Source organism: Schistocerca gregaria, unplaced genomic scaffold (assembly GCF_023897955.1).
Source record: "Schistocerca gregaria isolate iqSchGreg1 unplaced genomic scaffold, iqSchGreg1.2 ptg000131l, whole genome shotgun sequence".
In the NCBI taxonomy this organism is placed as follows: Eukaryota; Metazoa; Arthropoda; class Insecta; order Orthoptera; family Acrididae; genus Schistocerca; species Schistocerca gregaria.
This window is the reverse complement of record NW_026061717.1, coordinates 1,288,475-1,305,358: the sequence shown is the minus strand read 5'-3', so window position 1 is coordinate 1,305,358 and position 16,884 is coordinate 1,288,475. Positions and strand designations below refer to the sequence as shown.

The 16,884-nt window shown below is 50.4% G+C and overlaps 3 non-coding genes across 3 annotated transcripts; all 3 read left to right on the top strand.

Moving 5' to 3' along the window:
- Nucleotides 1-668: 668 nt before the first annotated feature.
- Nucleotides 669-740, top strand: Trnat-agu (transfer RNA threonine (anticodon AGU)). The gene has a single exon. It is a non-coding gene; the product is annotated as a tRNA-Thr (tRNA).
- Nucleotides 741-7,815: 7,075 nt separating this feature from the next.
- On the top strand, nt 7,816-7,887 carry Trnat-agu (transfer RNA threonine (anticodon AGU)). Its single transcript has one exon. It is a non-coding gene; the product is annotated as a tRNA-Thr (tRNA).
- A 7,629-nt stretch (nt 7,888-15,516) lies between these two features.
- Trnat-agu (transfer RNA threonine (anticodon AGU)) lies at nt 15,517-15,588 on the top strand. The gene has a single exon. It is a non-coding gene; the product is annotated as a tRNA-Thr (tRNA).
- Nucleotides 15,589-16,884: the final 1,296 nt, after the last annotated feature.

Here is a 16,884-nt window from a genome sequence, read left to right as displayed (position 1 = left end):
CATCTAAAATAACGTCGGAAAGTAACTCGTTCGGCTTATGAGTCACATCAAGTATGTGTGTTAATTTTGACGAAACTAGCTCTGCAGGTTGTCATGCAATTCTGTTACCTCTCAGAAATGATTATGAAATAAAAGTGAAGTACGTGACGAGTGTGACGTTAGGAAAACATTAGGCAACATGGAGAGGTTCTGTATGGGACTAATCAACCCAAACGAGTACTGTGTGACGTGCTAACCGGCATATATTCACCGAGGCAGCGCGGCTAGCTCAGTCGGTAGAGCATAAGGCTCTAAATCCCAGTGTCGTCGGTTCGAGCCCCACGCGGGGAGGAACGGAATTTTGTTCCTCTGCAGATGTAACTTACCGTTTTTCTGATTAACGTGATGTAATGGAAATAGCAACTTTAAACTTTGCCTACGTCTCCGTCAGTCGCAAGGAAACTGTATTTGAAGGTGAAGGTGATTTTGTAGACATGTGTGAAAGACATGTTCTGAAATGCAAGTGGTGTTATTTGGAGATCACTCCGTCTACGTGTCAGATGTGTAGCCAAGCAGTAATGGGTCGCCATAGCTGCAAATATTAGACGGTAATATGAAGTGTTGTCAGCTGAAGTCTGATGATCCAGACGACCGTAAGGATGAAGTACGCAAAAGTACCGCTTGGCCGCGCCTCTTTAGCTCAGTGGCAGAGCACTGGTCTAGTAAACCAGGGGTCGTGAGTTCGATCCTCACAGGAGGCAGACGAATTTTGGATATCAGTTGCGCGTCGTGGCCTTATAGCAAACAGTATCTGGGATGACGAACAATTAGCGAGATGCGTTTTACTAAGAATTACTCTCAGATGTGATTAAGGCGAATGGCGCAGGTAAGGCATTTGCCAAAGCGGTACAGCAGCATCTTCGGCGTAACTCGAGAGGGTTGCGCCCTTCGATATTATTGTCGTTAATATCGAAGTGCTAGGAGTTTCAGTGATCGCTGCAGCTGCCGTTGTCCCGAGCCTTTGCCGCCGTTGGTCCCAGCCGCCGCTGCCGCCGCCGCCGGTTCCCACCGCCGCCGCCGCCGCTGCCGCCGGTCTCCCGCCGACGCCGGTTGCCGCCATCGTATCCGGTTCCTGCCGCTGCTGCTGTTGCCGACCGCCGCCGACGCCGCCGCCGCCGCCGCCGCCGCCGCCGCCGCCGCCGCCGCCGCCGCCGGCGCCGCCGCCGGCGCCGCATCTGGTTCCTGCCGCCGCTGCCGCTGCTCGCCGCCGCCGCCGCCGCCGGTTCCCGCCGCCGCCGCCGGTTTCCGCCGCCGCCGCCGGTTCCCGCCGCCGCCGCCGCCGGTCTCCCGCCGACGCCGCCGCCGGTTGCCGCCACCGTATCCGGTTCCTGCCGCTGCTGCTGTTGCCGACCGCCGCCGCCGCCGCCGCCGCCGCCGCCGCCGCTCCCTGCCCGTCTTTCGTTCTGTCGTCTCTGCTTACGTCTTACCCTCCCTCTTCGTCAGTCTCTTGTCCTTGTCCCTTGACTGTCCCCTGTTATTTTTCCTCTTTTCCCCTCTCCCACTTATCTTCTCACCATGACAACCCCCACAACTACCGCCACTACCACTGCAATCGTGTACACGTCCCCCTCACTTGCTGCCACCACCATCACGTGGTGTGCTCAATCACCACCTCCCCCATATATTCCCCCCCTCCTCACTCTTCCCACCCCCGCTCCTTTTGTTGCTCCCTCCCCTGTTCCTACCCCCCATGCCTCACGTGACCCATTCCCCCCCCTCCCACATGTAACTCATGCCACCCCCGCCAGGGTTGTTGCCCGTCGGGCCACCACCCACGCCACACCATCATCATCGTCATCACCATCACCATCACCATCGCCCTCGCCATCGCCAGTGCCAACCACTGCCACTGCATCTTCTGTGGCGCCAGCTCCAGCTCCAGCGCCAGCACCAGCACCACCACCAGTGCCTGCACCGCCGGTTGGACCTGCCATCTCCCGCCATCTCCCGGTCGTCCCCATCCCCCACACCTCTTCCCATCCCTCTCCCGCTGTGAAACGTCCCAGCGGCACCCCAGCCTCTTCTGCTCCCAAGAAGTCGCAGACTCTCCCCCCTCCAACCCCCCAGGATGCCATGGATACCACCCCACCTTCCCTATTTACTCCCTCCTCTACCTCCCCCTCCTACAGGTACCTCCTTTCTCACCCTGATCCCTCTCTCCTGGAGGCCCGCAATCTTACCCTTCTCCTCCGCCAGCACTTCCCCGGAGCCCCGATCTCCCTTCTCACCCCCCGTCGGGACTCCGTCCTGATCACATCCCCCAGCCCCACCCTCCACTCCGACATCCTCTCCCGCATTCCCCTCACCCGGTTTGGTCCCCATGCCACCCTTGCCCCTGTTCCCTCCCCCTCCTCATCCCGACAACCCCGGCCGCCCCGTCGCCCACCGACCCTCACTGCCGTGATCACTCGGCTTAGCCCGATGATCACGGAGGAGGAGGTGTTGGCGGAGCTGAAGGCCCATCCCTATCTAGAGGTTCGAGCTGTCCGCCGGATTCACAATCCAGCTGGCCCCACCCGCCTCATGCGGGTGTTCTCCGAGCATGCTCCCTCCATAGACCTCCTCCTCAAGGAGGGTGCCCTCCTTTTCAACCGCCGTTATAAGGTCGACCCCTCCCGCTCCCCTCCACAGTCCATCCGCTGCCAGAGGTGCTTGCGCTATAATGCACATCCTACATCTGAGTGCCGCGAGGCCCCCGTCTGCCCGCACTGCAAAGAAGCACACTTCCTCCGGCAGTGCCCCAACCTTCAGTCCCCCCCTCCTGTAACACCTGTAACCTCCAACACCCAACCTACTCCCAAAAGTGCAAGGCCCAACCCCCTCCCTCCGCTCCTGAACTCACTGTCCCTGTCCGCCCCTTGGATGCCCCCACCCCTCCCGGCAATTCCCTCCGTCCCCACCCCACAGCTGAGGACATCATCCGCTTTGTAACCGTTGTCCTTCAGAACATCCACCCCTTTCAGCGCCCCCACACCCTCCAGCAGATATCCCTTGCCGCCCGTTCCGTCTTCCAGCTCAACACTTACGCCACCTACTCCCATAACCAGGCCCATTTTACCTTCTCCCGTCTCGACACCCTCGTCTAAATTCCCACTATGGCGCGACAGCAACGTATCCTGTTTAACAACATCCGTTCCCTTCCTGTCAACAAGAATCTCCTTATGCATACCCTCACCACCCACCGCGTGGATGCCTTCCTCCTAAACGAAACATTTCTCCAGCCCCACCATACTGTCCATACCTCGCCCTACCTCCTTCACCGCTCTGACAACCCCCTCCCGATAGCGCGTGGCGGAGTTGCCATTGGCCACCATCGCCAGATCCCTGTTCGGCTCCAACCCCTCCTTCCCAACCCCACGGAACACCTGATCCTTAGTCTATTCTTCCCTGGCCTCACCGTTACCTGCGCCACCATCTATGTCCGCCCCTCTGCCCCCATTCCTTTTGACTTCCTTTCCCACATCGACCGTACCTTCTCCTCCTACGTGATTGCCGCAGATCTCAATATCCATAGTCGCTCCGCCACCCAGTTACGGCGGTGGCATCGGTTCCTCGCCACCATCCAAGGAGATGTCCTTCCTCTTCCCCAACACACCCGCCCTGAATCCAATACCACACCCGATGTCGTCCTAGCCTCCCCCAACCTCCTTGGCCGCATAGCGGTGGACGTCCTCGACCCTATTGGCAGTGACCATCTCCCTGTCCTTCTTACCATATCAGACGGTCGTCGCCCCCGTCCCGATCCTCGCCTTGACCCTCCCCCCAAGTATGTCCATGATTACTCCCGTGCCGACTGGAATGCATACCGGGATACCCTTACTACCCGAGTCGATAGCCACCCCCTCACCTACCACCGCCCACATGACATAACCCATGCCGCATCCTTTCTCCAGCAGACCTTGTCTGAGGCCGTGGAGGCCCACATCCCTACCGTCGCCATCCACCCGCACCGTCCCACTTTACCCCCGCAGGCCGTCCTCCTCCTTCGAGAATCCCGTCGTCTCTACCGTGCCTTCCTCCACACGCGTGACCGGGACACACTACAACGCCACCGGCAACTCCAGAGACACATCCGGAACTTGCTCGCGGCTAAGAAACGCCGGGACTGGCGACAGACATGCACCCGTCTTAATGCTACCCTACCTATTAACTCGTCCAAATACTGGTCAGCCTTCCGCCGCCTTACTGGATCAAAACCCCCCCCTTACTATCCTCTCCTTCATAATGACAATCCCTTTCCTGACAACCTTAGTAAGGCCAACCATTTTGCCTCCTACCTCACCGATGTCTTTACCATCCCTGACGATCCCCAGTTCGATTATTCCCTCTTCCCCGATGTCCGTGATCGAACTGACACCTCTATCCCTCCAGTAGCTCCTGGCTTCCAGTACTTGGACAACATTACACACACTGAACTCCATAACCCTATAACTACTCAAGACATCATCGATATACTCCGCACCAAACGCAACACTGCTCCTGGTCACGACCGTGTTACTTACCGTCACCTCCGTGAAGCTCCCGCCCCATTCCTCTCCACCCTGGCCAGGCTGTACAATGTGGTCTTGTCCACCGGCTTCTACCCCGACCTGTGGAAAACCTCCCGGATCCTGATGTTCCTCAAACCCGATAAACCACCTTCCGCTGTCTCCTCCTACCGTCCTATAAGCCTTACCTCGGTCTTCAGCAAGGTCCTGGAATCCATTCTAACCCGCCGCCTCCACCAGCATCTCCACAGGCACCGCTTCCTTCCCTCCACCCAATGTGGCTTTCGACCATCCTTCTCTGCCGATGACCTTCTCCTTCACCTCACTCACCTCCTCTCCGAACAACTAAACTCCAGTCGCTCCGCCATATTCCTCTCCCTTGATCTTGAACGCGCCTATGACCGAGTGTGGCATTCTGGTCTCCTCTTCAAGCTCCAAACCTTTGCTCTTCCTATTAACTACGTCCGTCTGATCGCCTCCTTCATTTCCCACCGCCCTTCCTATGTCACTATCCACAACACTGATTCCTACACCTTCTACCCCTCTGCCGGTGTGCCCCAAGGTTCCGTCCTCTCCCCTCTTCTTTACCTTCTTTATACGGCGGACATGCCTCCACCTGCACCCCCCCTTCACCTTCTCCAGTACGCCGATGACACCGCCTTCCTTGCCCTTGCCCCCACCCTGCAACGCTCCCAACACCTTCTCCAATCCCATCTTGACCGGTTCACCTCTTGGTGTAACCAGTGGTTGCTCAAGGTCAATCCTTCCAAGACCCAGGCAATCATCGTAGGCAAAACCACCCCTTTCTTCCGTCTCCTTGATTTCTATCTTACCATTTATGGCCGTCCTATTAACCTCACACCCACCCTCAAGTACCTTGGCGTCACCCTTGACCGTCGCCTCTCCTGGACCCCTCATCTCCGGACAATCCAAGCCAAGGCACGCTCCCGACTCCACCTCCTGAAGCTCCTTTCTGGCCGCACATGGGGTCTGGACCCCTCCACCGTCCTCCACACCTATAAATCTCTCATCCGCCCTATCCTCTGTTATGCCCATCCCGCCTGGATCTCTGCCCCGCCTACCTTTTACAAATCCCTTCAAATCCTTGAACGGCATGCACTCCGCCTCGCCTATCGCATCCGCCTCCCTTCCCCCACGCGGCTCCTCTATGACCTCATCCCCTTCCCACACCTCCTCCTCTTCCTCCAACGGATACGGATCCTCTACACCTCCCGCAAGCTTGATCCTCCCCACCCGCTTGTCTCTTCCATCCTCTCCCACCCCAACCCACTGCCGCGCCTGTACTCCTGTATCCCACCTGCTCTCCATCTTCACACTCTCCACACCCTCTCCCAAGGTGGCTTCCGCCGACTCCCCCTCCCGGATGATGCCCTCCTCCCCTCTATCTACCCCTCCTACCAACTTTGAGCCTTGCCTTCCCCTCTCCTCTCATTTTCCTGTGGGCACCCTCTCTCCCTTCTCTCCCTCCCTCTCTCCCTCCTTCCATCCTTACCTCCCCTCCCCCTCTCCCTGGGCTTCCACCCCCCTCTTTTCGTTTTCTCCCCTCCTCCTCCCTGGCATCCTATCTCCCCCTCCCTCCTTCCCTCCCCCTGTTTTTTCCCTTGGCAGGCCCCCAGCTTTTCGGTGTGGACAGTGCCCTGCAAGCGCCGAAGCCCATCTCCGCAGTGTCCGTGTCTTTCGTCCTCGTCTGTGCCTCGAGTGTTTCTTCGTTTTCTGCTCCACCGTTCACCTGTGCTAGTGTTCTCTGTTCCGTGCTGTGCTGCCCGTTTTTTTTAAAACTGAGACAGTGCTGCGTCGGTGAACGACTTCAATTCTTTTTATTCTCTGTTGTCTTCTGATTTTTATCCTCCATGTCTGTGTTTTGAGATTATGTCTTCCTGTTTTTATCTCTTGTATGTTTCTTGTGGCCGAAGAGCGGCATATTAGGCCGCTGCCGGCCTACCTTTGTAGGTATAAAATGACAATAAAGGAAAAAAAAGCGGTACAGCATAAGGTGGGACGGGGCAGTCTGAAAAATATTTTATAGATGTATTTCTCACATATCTCAGAGCCTTCCGCGGTCGTCGTCGTCGTCGTCGTCGTCGTCGTCGCCGCCGCCACTTCAGCAGAAGTAGCAAATGGCCATCGTAGCAAATGCGGCGAGGGACGCCCTGCCTTACATTTCCGAATGCACAAAGTGTGTGGTTTAGTTTCGCAGTCTATATTTGGTAGGTCTCGTAGCAGGTTGAATGTATCAAATGGGTGGGAAAGAGCCAGGGGCAGCGTATGTGTAGAACGAAAACACAACTCCTCAGTGGTGTGATCGTTTTGAGATGAGTCGTATATAAGTTCCACTTGTTTGTCAGTGACCGTGTGGCCTAATGGATAAGGCGTCGGACTTCGTATCAGAAGATTGCGTGTTTGATTCCTCTCACGGTCGTGTTTTTCCAGATCTGAAAAAGAAACATACCGTTTTAGTGTAGCACTTGAGCAGTACGAAACCGTGTGAATGTTGCTGTTAACCATTTTCTGCTTGGAGATGCTCTTGAGCTTGAAACACGCACAACAAGCCCGGTGATAACTAGCGAATTGGATTGCATATTGCCGTCGCCGCGTGTTTTTGACTGGCACTTGCACATCTAAAATAACGTCGGAAAGTAACTCGTTCGGCTTATGAGTCACATCAAGTATGTGTGTTAATTTTGCAGGTTGTCATGCAATTCTGTTACCTCTCAGAAATGATTATGAAATAAAAGTGAACTACGTGACGAGTGTGACGTTAGGAAAACATTAGGCAACATGGAGAGGTTCTGTATGGGACCAATCAACCCAAACGAGTACTGTGTGACGTGCTAATCGGCATATATTCACCGAGGCAGCGCGGCTAGCTGAGTCGGTAGAGCATAAGGCTCTTAATCCTAGGGTCGTGGGTTCGAGCCCCACGTGGGGAGGAACGGAATTTTGTTCCTCTGCAGATGTAACTTACCGTTTTTCTGATTAACGTGATGTAATGGAAATAGCAACTTTAAACTTTGCCTACGTCTCCGGCAGTCGCAAGGAAACTGTATTTGAAGGTGAAGGTGATTTTGTAGACATGTGTGAAAGACATGTTCTGAAATGCAAGTGGTGTTACTTGGAGAGCACTTCGTTTACGTGTCAGATGTGTAGCCAAGCAGTAATGGGTCGCCATAGCTGCAAATATTAGACGGTAATATGAAGAGTTGTCAGCTGAAGTCTGATGATCCAGACGACCGTAAGGATGAAGTACGCAAAAGTACCGCTTGGCCGCGCCTCTTTAGCTCAGTGGCAGAGCATTGGTCTAGTAAACCAGGGGTCGTGAGTTCGATCCTCACAGGAGGCACACGAATTTTGGATATCAGTTGCGCGTCGTGGCCTTATAGCAAACAGTATCTGGGATGACGAACAATTAGCGAGAGGCGTTTTATTAAGAATTACTCTCAGATGTGATTAAGGCGAATGGCGCAGATAAAGCATTTGCCAAAGCGGTACAGCATAAGGTGGGACGGGGCAGTCTGAAATATATTTTATAGATGTATTTCTCACATATCTCAGAGCCTTCCGCGGTCGTCGTCGTCGTCGTCGTCGTCGTCGTCGTCACTTCTGCAGAAGTAGCAAATGGCCATCGTAGCAAATGCGGCGAGGGACGCCATGCCTTACATTTCCGAATGCACAAAGTGTGTGGTTTAATTTCCCAGTCTATATTTGGTAGGTCTCGTAGCAGGTTGAATGTATCAAATGGGTGGGAAAGAGCAAGGGGCAGCGTCTGTGTAGAACGAAAACACAACTCCTCAGTGGTGTGAGCGTTTTGAGATGAGTCGTATATAAGTTCCACTTGTTTGTCAGTGACCGTGTGGCCTAATGGATAAGGCGTCGGAGTTCGTATCCGAAGATTGCGTGTTTGATTCCTCTCACGGTCGTGTTTTTCCAGATCTGAAAAAGAAACATACCGTTTTAGTGTAGCACTTGAGCAGTACGAAACCATGTGAATGTTGCTGTTGACCATTTTCTGCTTGGAGATGCTCTTGAGCTTGAAACACGCACAACAAGACCGGTGTTAACTAGCGAATTGGATTGCATATTGCCGTCGCCGCGTGTTTTTGACTGGCACTTGCACATCTAAAATAACGTCGGAAAGTAACTCGTTCGGCTTATGAGTCACATCAAGTATGTGTGTTAATATTGACGAAACTAGCTCTGCAGGTTGTCATGCAATTCTGTTACTTCTCAGAAATGATTATGAAATAAAAGTGAACTACGTGACGAGTGTGACGTTAGGAAAACATTAGGCAACATGGAGAGGTTCTGTATGGCACCAATCAACCCAAACGAGTACTGTGTGACGTGCTAACCGGCATGTATTCACCGAGGCAGCGCGGCTAGCTCAGTCGGCAGTCTGCCTGCGACAGCGGTGGTGAGCGGACCTCCAGGGCCAGCGCGCTGTGGCAGGAAGTGTTTACGTCAGGCGGTGAGTCGCGTGCTTACAGCTTCTGCTTATTAGTATTCGTTCCGTTCTGTAGGATCTGATATGGAATTATGAATCCGACTAACAGGAAAGATACCTTGAAGTTTACCTTTGATAGGAACTTTTCGAAACCAAATTCGTTTGAAGTTGAAGCATGGTTAGAGGAAACAGCTAAGATTACTTTTGATGACATTGTAGGGATAAATTTCTCTATCGTGACTAGTGTTGTTTATGTGAAATTAACGTCTTCTGAAATGTGTGATAGAATTGTCGAGTCCAGTGGAGGTGTACTTAAGTTTAAACATAGAGATGGTACCGTCAGTGACGTCAGCATTACGCATGCTGGACTGGGCTTCCGAACGGCACGTATTTTCGAACTCCCGTTTGAAATATCAGCCGCGCAAATAAATTCTGCATTAACACCTTACGGGAGGGTCATTAACAATTTTGCGGAGCGTTGGTCCAAAGCCCACAAATTTCCGGTGCTTAACGGCGTCAGGCAAGTTAAGATCGATCTACAGAAGCACATACCTTCATATATTTACATAGGTGGACATCGCGGAATTGTCATATATGATGGGCAGCCAAAAACGTGTGCCGGCTGTGGTGCGCCCGGCCACGTGCGCTCTGAATGTATACAAAGACGCGTGTCGCAGATACCTGTCGGTGAAGCCGCTAGCCCCCCTGTGACGACGGCACTGTCACTGACGTACGCTGCCGCGGCTTCTGGTCTTCCACCCGCGATCCCGCCAGTAGATGCCCCTCGTTTGAATGATGTTTTGGCCGATAACGTCGAAGAACCGAGTGCTGACGCGGCACCGCCGCTACCACACTCAGAGATGGAGGTAACGACGGATGACTCCCCAGTGGTTGATGCCACTGGTACTGAGGATGAAGCAGACGCTGTGTTCCCGGCGGATCAACCCCAGAGTCAACAGTCCACTTCGGATGTTGATGATACCGCGAACCCTAACAGGAAGCCTTCCAAAAAGAAGCGGAGACTTGCACATCAAGGAGCCAATCAGCTCGCCCCACAGCTCCGCGAAAAAGCGAAACGAATAAGCAGCCAAATGAGTCAGAACACTTCTGAACCCTCTGCAGTTGGTCTCCCTGCGTCTGGTCGAATGGACATTGATCCTGTAGTGTCTCCCCCTGTGAATCCACGACGGGTGGAAGATAGTGATACCTCGAGTAGAGTCGTTTTGCCGTATACCCACGCTCAAGGAAACGCAGGATCGCTTTTGTCAGAGGCCACTCTCACTGGGAATTGGGCACAGGAAATGGAAGTATTGGATGCGAGCAATGATGCGGCTGTCATGCGGACCATTGAGACGGAATCTTCGGCACCCCCCACAGAGCAGCATATACCAACCGTACCGGGAACTACAGGAACTCCGACTGACGCGCTTGGCCTCAATTTCGTTAGCCATCCTTCTAAGACTGTTTAATTAATAGTATGTGCCTTCTCCCATGAACGAGCCCCAAGCCTATAAAATTGCCACGTTAAACATCGATAAGATACAGTCGTACTGGCGGATCCGTAATTTACAAGATTTTGTATACGCAGCGGATATCGATATAATGTTACTTCAAGAAGTCGCTGCGATTGAACTTGACCGAATAACTGGTTATACTACTCTCTCCAATTCCGGGAGCGGTTCGAATTTAGGGACAGCGATTCTGTTAAAAGACGGGATTGTAGCGACCGACGCAGAAAAACTGCCTGATCATAGAGGGATCGCTGTCACTTTCCATCGGACACGCATAATCAATGTTTACGCCCCGTCCGGCAGTAGCAATAGGCGTGCTAGGGCTGAGTTCTTCACAAGCGCCATAGTCCCACTTTTTAGGGGAACCTACGATCGTATAATTTTTGCGGGTGACTTCAATTGTGTCTTAAGTCCAAAAGACCAGACGCCTACTTTTAACAAATCTGGAGAACTAGAACGTATCGTCCAAGAAATGAACCTCATTGACACATGGGAGCATACGCACGGAGCGGCACCTGGCTTCACTCATGTCACGAACCACTCTGCAAGCCGGCTAGACAGAATCTATGTATCGGCGTGTATGAAGACTCAAGTCCTCCATTCCGAAGTTTGGCCCACAATTTTTTCCGATCATGCCGCATATATTTGTACTGTTAACATGTTCAAGCAAGGCACATTTCGCGGCAGAGGTTTCTGGAAACTTAACAATGCTCTCCTTAACGATGTTGACTGTCACCATGTCTTTAACGAAACATGGGAGGCATGTGAACGACGGGTTGCACAGTATGCCTCCGTTACTGAATGGTGGATAACACATGCCAAACCAACTTTATCAAAAATGTTTAAACGTTACGCTAGGGACAAATCCTGGTGGCAACGGCAAACGTCTGAGTTTTATTTTACTTGTCTCAGGGAGCTCTACCAGTCCGATGTGACTGTACCTGAAAATTTTATGCAGATTAAAAAAATTAAGGCAAAATTATTAAAACTTCAGCGGCAGCAGGCAGAAGGCTTTCAAATAAGGTCCAGGCCCCAGAATGTGATAGACGACGAAATGACATCCATGTTTCACGTCATTCGTGAAAATAAGAGGGGGCGGCGGAGATTAATAACTCGTCTTCAGTTGAGTGAAGGCGTTGCGCTCACGCGGCAAGACATACGGAACGCACTTCACAATCACCTGGCAGATCTGCTGGCAACGACACATACCGACGATGGAACTCACGATGAATTACTCAATAACTTGCAAAGGACTTTGGGTGCTGCTGAAGTCGAAACTCTCATGCGAGAAATTGATGAAGACGAATTGGATTCTGCGCTATCACGAAGTCCGAAAAATAAATCGCCGGGACCCGACGGTCTCACTGCCGAATTTTATCTTACTTTCTGCGACAAATTGAAGCCCAAGTTGTTGAGTATGTTTAATGAAATTTTACGGCCTGATTTTAATGTTCCTCAGGCTCTCGTGGAAGGCATCGTGGTTTTAATCCCTAAACGCCCAATGTGCAGTTCTGTTGACGATTTTCGGCCGCTTACTTTACTGAACAGTGACTACAAAATTTTAGTACGTATTATTTCTAATAGATTGAAAATGTTGATGAATACTGTCATTGGTCAGTACCAGACCAGTGTAGGTGTCGGTAGGACGATCTTCCAAAATTTGTCTCAATACAGGGACATCATAGCCATTGCCGATGCGTGCAAGATACGGTGTGCGCTAGTTTCCCTTGACTTTTCAAAGGCATTCGACAGAGTCAACCATCAGTTTCTCATCCGGACGATGCATGCCATGGGATTTCCACTACGTTTTATCAGTCTTATACATGAGCTCCTTCGTAAAGGAGTAACTCGACTCATGGTGAATGGCCAGCTGAGCGCATCGATTAATATTACTAATTCAGTGCGACAGGGATGCCCTATGTCAATGGCCTTGTTTGCCATTGCCATTGAGCCTTTGCTTGTCACCTTGACACAGCGTCTACAAGGATTAACCATCCACGGCATTAAGATTGTTTGTACTGCATATGCGGATGACGTCGGATTTTTGGTCATGGACGAAGGTGAAGTCGAGGAAGCCCTTCAGATCGTCAAAAACTACGAACTTGTTGCGGGTGCGAAGTTGAATGCCAGGAAATCTGGCATTATGAACATAGGACGCGGCATCTCGCTGCACCATCACGGTCAGTTGCAACTACTTTCTAAAATGAAATGCCTTGGTATTGAGTACAGGAGCCACATACAGCACACAATTGCGGTGAACTATAGGAATCTCCTGGCAAGTATGCGTGCTTGCATGCAGACCCACTACCTAAGGAGCCTTAATGAACTGCAGAAAGTCACCTTCGCTAATGTCTACCTCACCTCAAAGATTAACTACGTTGCACAAGTACTGCCCATGCCACAGGAGACAGCGAAGCGTATGATGTCCGCTCTAGGCCATTTTGTCACACGTGGACACATTTTTAAAGTCAAGTACGATACGCTCACTCTCTCCACGACCGATGGAGGCTTAAATTTAACAGATGTTCGTTCCAAGTCACGAGCTTTGTACGTATGCACCACCTACAAACGGTGGAGGTCGTTACCGAACAGTCTAATGGCTCACTTGTTAACTGAAATAGCGCCGGCCTGCCTGCAGCCTCCCGACTCTGTTCAACATATTCCGCCTGCGCTGACTCACTTTAAGAGCTTTTTCATTGAGTTAAGTCACGTACGGTCAACTCTCCCAGAAAATGAGCTTTCCGTGGTGAAGTTAGTTTATAATAAACTACTGGCAACCAAGAACAGGAACAACATCGAACACAAATACCCCAATCATCGCTGGCCAGTGATATGGAAAAACATACATAGCCGTGATTTACCAACGTCAGTGAAAGCCTCTTGGTACAGGGTCGTGAACCGTAAAATAAGTACCAATTCACGACTTTATGCTCTACATTTGGCTGATTCACCCTTGTGCCTTACGTGCAACTTGCCTGATACTGATGAACATCGTTTTCTGTGCACCACTGTCCAAGCAGTTTGGCCATGCACTCGCCCAAAACTGGCTACGATTATGAGGACTTCCCAGCTTTGTATTAAACCTGAAGATTTCCTGTATCCGTATTCAGTGCCGTACCCGAACACCAAACGGAACTCTGTCAATTGGTTGAAGGGTCATTATGTTCATTATTTACAGACGCAAGAACCCAAGAGTGAGGCGGCGTTCTGTCTTTACCTGGCATTACAGTTTCACATACTTTCACAGACGAGACATTACAGGAAACGATATGCGAATTTTTTAGAAGTCGTTCTTCGATGAAAGAAGTATTTTTTTTCTTTCCTTCATTCTACATTGCTTTGTTTTTTTTTTCTTTTCTTCTTCAAATGTCACAGTGACGCATACTGAACAGTGTTACGACAAGGACTATTTTATTTTCTTCTGTTTTTCTAGAGGACCAGAGTTCCTTGTTTCATTTTCTATTAAAAAAAACAAAAATAAATAAATAAATAAATTATAATAAAAAAATAAACAATTATAAAAGTTGATTAAAAAACCAACAACCCAACGAAAGCACTAAAAAGAACAGCAAACAACAGAAAGAGTGTTGCAGACCAGAAGTAGGGGATTGCTGCCTGGGGTGAAGTACGGTGGGGACTTCGTGGGCCCTCTCGCCGCTACAGTAGCCGTGAAGGCCTAGGACAAATCTCTGAAAATGGAATACAACACACGCACAAAAAAAAAAAATTCTACTTTGTCACCATTGCGGGACTATGCATTAGGTTTAAAAATATCTTTGGTTTGGACATTGGAATAGTTCAGAAGAATAAGTAATTCAGAAACATGGCAGATGAAGCCGACGCCGACGAAGGCGATTTATGGCGAGCGCAAGGCGGGGCTGAAGGGGAGGAAGGAGGCCCTAAAAAAAAAAACGAAAAAAAAAGTAAAAAAAAAGTGGCAGAGCACTGGTCTAGTAAACCAGGGGTCGTGAGAGCAAGGGGCAGCGTCTGTGTAGAACGAAAACACAAATCCTCAGTGGTGTGAGCGTTTTGAGAAGAATGGTATATAAGTTCCACTTCCTTGTCAGTGACCGTGTGCCTAATGGATAAGGCGTCGGACTTCGTATCTGAAGATTGCGTGTTTGATTCCTCTCACGGTCGTGTTTTTCCAGATCTGAAAAAGAAACATACCGTTTTAGTGTAGCACTTGAGCAGTACGAAACCGTGTGAGTGTTGCTGTTGACCATTTTCTGCTTGGAGATGCTCTTGAGCTTGAAACACGCACAACAAGACCGGTGTTAACTAGCGAATTGGTTTGCATATTGCCGTCGCCGCGTGTTTTTGACTGGCACTTGCACATCTAAAATAACGTCGGAAAGTAACTCGTTCGGCTTATGAGTCACATCAAGTATGTGTGTTAATTTTGACGAAACTAGCTCTGCAGGTTGTCATGCAATTCTGTTACCTCTCAGAAATGATTATGAAATAAAAGTGAACTACGTGACGAGTGTGACGTTAGGAAAACATTAGGCAACATGGAGAGGTTCTGTATGGGACCAATCAACCCAAACGAGTACTGTGTGACGTGCTAACCGGCATATATTCACCGAGGCAGCGCGGCTAGCTCAGTCGGTAGAGTATAAGGCTCTAAATCCCAGGGTTGTGGGTTCGAGCCCCACGCGGGGAGGAATGGAATTTTGTTCCTCTGCAGATGTAACTTACCGTTTTTCTGATTAACGTGATGTAATGGAAATAGCAACTTTAAACTTTGCCTACGTCTCCGTCAGTCGCAAGCAAACTGTATTTGAAGGTGAAGGTGATTTTGTAGACATGTGTGAAAGACATGTGTGAAAGACATGTTCTGAAATGCAAGTGGTGTTATTTGGAGAGCACTTCGTTTACGTGTCAGATGTGTAGCCAAGCAGTAATGGGTCGCCATAGCTGCAAATATTAGACGGTAATATGAAGTGTTGTCAGCTGAAGTCTGATGATCCAGACGACCGTAAGGACGAAGTACGCAAAATTACCCTTAGGCCGCGCCTCCTTAGCTCAGTGTCAGAGCACTGGTCTAGTAAACCAGGGGTCGGGAGTTCGATCCTCACAGGAGGCAGACGAGTTTTGGATATCAGTTGCGCGTCGTGGCCTTATAGCAAACAGTATCTGGGATGACGAACAATTAGCGAGAGGCGTTTTATTAAGAATTACTCTCAGATGTGATTAAGGCGAATGGCGCAGATAATGCATTTGCCAAAGCGGTACAGCATAAGGTGGAACGGGGCAGTCTGAAATATATTTTATAGATGTATTTCTCACATATCTCAGAGCCTGTCGTCGTCGTCGTCGTCGTCGTCGTCGTCGACGCTTACGCCGCCACTTCTGCAGAAGTAGCAAATGGCCATCGTAGCAAATGCGGCGAGGGACGCCCTGCCTTACATTTCCGAATGCACAAAGTGTGTGGTTTAGTTTCCCAGTCTATATTTGGTAGGTGTCGTAGCAGGTTGAATGTATCAAGTGGGTGGGAAAGAGCAAGGGGCAGCGTCTGTGTAGAACGAAAACACAACTCCTCAGTGGTGTGAGCGTTTTGAGATGAGTCGTATATAAGTTCCACTTGTTTGTCAGTGATCGTGTGGCCTAATGGATAAGGCGTCGGACTTCGTATCCGAAGATTGCGTGTTTGATTCCTCTCACGGTCGTGTTTTTCCAGATCTGAAAAATAAACATACCGTTTTAGTGTAGCACTTGAGCAGTACGAAACCGTGTGAATGTTGCTGTTGACCATTTTCTGTTTGGAGATGCTCTTGAGCTTGAAACACGCACAACAAGACCGGTGATAACTAGCGAATTGGTTTGCATATTGCCGTCGCCGCGTGTTTTTGACTGGCACTTGCACATCTAAAATAACGTCGGAAAGAAACTCGTTCGGCTTATGAGTCACATCAAGTATGTGTGTTAATTTTGACGAAACTAGCTCTGCAGGTTGTCATGCAATTCTGTTACCTCTCAGAAATGATTATGAAATAAAAGTGAACTACGTGACGAGTGTGACGTTAGGAAAACATTAGGCAACATGGAGAGGTTCTGTATGGGACCAATCAACCCAAACGAGTACTGTGTGACGTGCTAACCGGCTTATATTCACCGAGGCAGCGCGGCTAGCTCAGTCGGTAGAGCATAAGGCTCTTAATCCAAGGCTCGTGGGTTCGAGCCCCACGCGGGGAGGAACGGAATTTTGTTCCTCTGCAGATGTAACTTACCGTTTTTCTGATTAACGTGATGTAGTGGAAATAGCAACTTTAAACTTTGCCTACGTCTCCGTCAGTCGCAAGGAAACTGTATTTGAAGGTGAAGGTGATTTTGTAGACATGTGTGAAAGACATGGTCTGAAATGCAAGTGGTGTTATTTGGA